We start from the raw sequence: 2918 nt of genomic DNA on the forward strand, positions 1-2918 counted from the left end.
GGTTTGCTATGGTGTGTGTGTATATATATATATATATATATATATACATATAGCCATTTTGGCGAGAAAGATCTTCTACATATCCGATATAAACAGTATATGGCAGAAATAGATCATCTTAATGTCATATATGACTTCGACGATATAAGTAGCCATTAATTAGGAACTTAGGTAACTGGTTTTCACCATAAATCTCAATTTAAATTACATTAACATAAACTAGTCCATCATCATGATAATGTCGAAAACAATAAATTTATTTGGCCGTTGATCAATCGTGACAAGCATAATTTCACAAGAGAATGAGGATTCCTAATCAAGGATAAACCTTAATTAGAGACTTTAAACCAAATAAGGGTAAAATCTTGTAGCTTCTCAACCAGACTCCAAGAAGAGCTTTTCCCAGTCTCTCTCGCTTCTCTCTCTTCCAGTAACCACAACCATCATCAACATGTCAAAAAACAGCTTTGCTTCAGTCACTTGGTGCTCCTCCTTTTCCTTGTTAATCACTGTATCTATGATAATAACCTTTCCACCATCGCTTGGAATTGCTTCTCTGCATTTCTTCAGAATCTTCAAACATTCCTCGTCACTATAAGCGTGTAAAGTCAACTGTAGTCAAAATGCAAAACCCATAATTAATTCTTAGCAAGATTGTTAATTTTACAAAATGATAGTATAAGATTAAAACTTATAAGATTTCCAGACAAAATAAAAGGGCTATAATATACCTTAAGCAGAAGGGCATCAGCTGGAGGGTTAGAGTGAAACATATCGCCTCCAATAAACTTCACGTTCTCTGTGTCTGGCAAATTAGCAACCACATGGGGCAGATCAAGCACTGTGCACTTCAACTGAGGAAATGCCTTGGAGATGATACTAGCAACTTTTCCTATACCTCCTTCTACATCAACCAAAGAACCCAAGCCTAGGAAAACAGGTTTGCAGTCTCTAATAGCCAAGTTCAGCATCCCAGAATCACTGGTCATTGCTTCTTTGAATAGACTGTTAAATGCTGGGTTCTGATCTGCATATTCCCAAAGCGTCATTCCGTGTGCAATCTCGAATGGAGTAGTTCCTTTGTCCGCTTTAATCCAGTTTCCCAAGAATTGCCATGCAGTTAAAAAAGCAAGACAAAGCGTAATAATATGTGGTGACAGACATGGGAGCTTATCTTTCAGGAGGAGCCTCGAATAAGGGGGTGAGATCATATGCTGCTTCTGCTTCTTCTTCTCCTTGTTCTTGATTTGTATGAAGTGGTAGTGTTGCAGCAAAGAAAGAGGAGTGTACCAAGAGGGATATGATGACCCTGTAAACGAAGCTAGTTTTTGATGGGTGAATCTCCAGTGCTGTGACCAAATCAGGGAGAGCGATGGGTCGGCCATGGTTGTGGATTATGTCTGGTATGCCAAGCTCAACTTCACATTTGAGAGACATGGAGCTTATGTAGTTTAACATGCGCTTATACAATTGGGGTTGAGCTTGAAATAATTTGCTTCCATCAGGGAGATCCATAATTTTGTATATTAGATATCTGGTGGACTTCTTGTTTCAGCCATGCTGAACAACATTACGAAGATTGAGAAAAAAAAAAATAAAAAAAAAATAGCAATAATAAAAATAAAATACTGAAGTTTTAGTTTATGAAAAGCATTTCAGACCACATTTGAGTAGTACTGAGGTGAATGAGTACTGAAATTTATATTGTCATAGATAATAATATCTGATTTTTACTCTCTCCAAAAAAATTCCAGTATAGACAATCAAAAATGAGCTTGTCAAGTTTCCCCAACCACCACCAAACACATTTCGAGTCTAGATTGGTGGGGATGGGCTGCTGCCAACCCTATCTCTATTCCAGCCTTCATTTGAACCACGATGAAATTGAAGTCATTAGCAGGGGCATAGCCCCCAACTCCTAGAATACCCATGTACGGTTTAAATTATCATACCTGTTACTGGTTTATCAATTTTTTTTTTTATTATGTTGTAATAATTTTTAAAGAACATTGTTTGTAATTATTGATAAATAATAACCAATAATGCTTATATGTCAAATAGTAATTTAATTAATTATCATTAAATAGTTCACTTTTAGAATTGTAATATAAAAAATAATACAATTTAATGTTCCAATTAAATTTGATAAATTAATGATCATCATCAATAATAACAAGAAGCAAAATTCATAATTTCTATGCTAAAAAGGAAAAATAGATATTTAACCAACAACTTTATAATATAAATATAAGAGGCTTACCATTAAACCCAACCTCATTTAACATTACTTCATCAATATATTGGATATGAAATATTAACAATTTGATTTCCTATCATATGGTAGGTAAATAAATAAAATGCTTGCAATGTTAACCACATGAACTATCTTGCCACCCACATATGTCATAACAATTAACAATATTGTATATGGGTAATGTATTCGCATCATATCAAAACAACTGATGTTATATTCAAAAATCAAGTCATTAAGGAATTAAATTATTATCTTAATTTGACAATTATTTATAAGCTGAATTTCGACTAATATTAAAAACAATTGTGTTAATTTCATAAAAAAAAAAAAATGCTAAAACCAATCATGAGTGTTTTTTGGTTGTCGTCGTTGTTGTTGTAGTATGCTACGAGTGCTTTTTGCATGAAAGTGGATAATCTATTCTCGGACTATTTTTTTTAATTAAAAAAAAGGAAGAACGCTGATAAAATAATCTATTGAACATAATTTAAAATGAAGCCTATTAAGCATCACGAGCTCTGAATGAAATGATTGCATAATCGCACGTGCATCTTTGGGTTAAAACATGGATAACGAGGATAATGCAAATGATATCATTTTGTTTGTGTTAATCATGGTTAATTATAATTTTTACCTTATCCAATCTTTTAATTCAATGTCTTTT

General features: G+C 33.2%; 1 pseudogene; it reads right to left on the reverse strand.

The window, feature by feature from the left end:
* Positions 1-316: 316 nt before the first annotated feature.
* On the reverse strand, positions 317-1515 carry LOC107411534 (trans-resveratrol di-O-methyltransferase-like; annotated as a pseudogene).
* Positions 1516-2918: the final 1403 nt, after the last annotated feature.

Source organism: Ziziphus jujuba, chromosome 1, assembly GCF_031755915.1.
Source record: "Ziziphus jujuba cultivar Dongzao chromosome 1, ASM3175591v1".
Classification (NCBI taxonomy): domain Eukaryota; kingdom Viridiplantae; phylum Streptophyta; class Magnoliopsida; order Rosales; family Rhamnaceae; genus Ziziphus; species Ziziphus jujuba.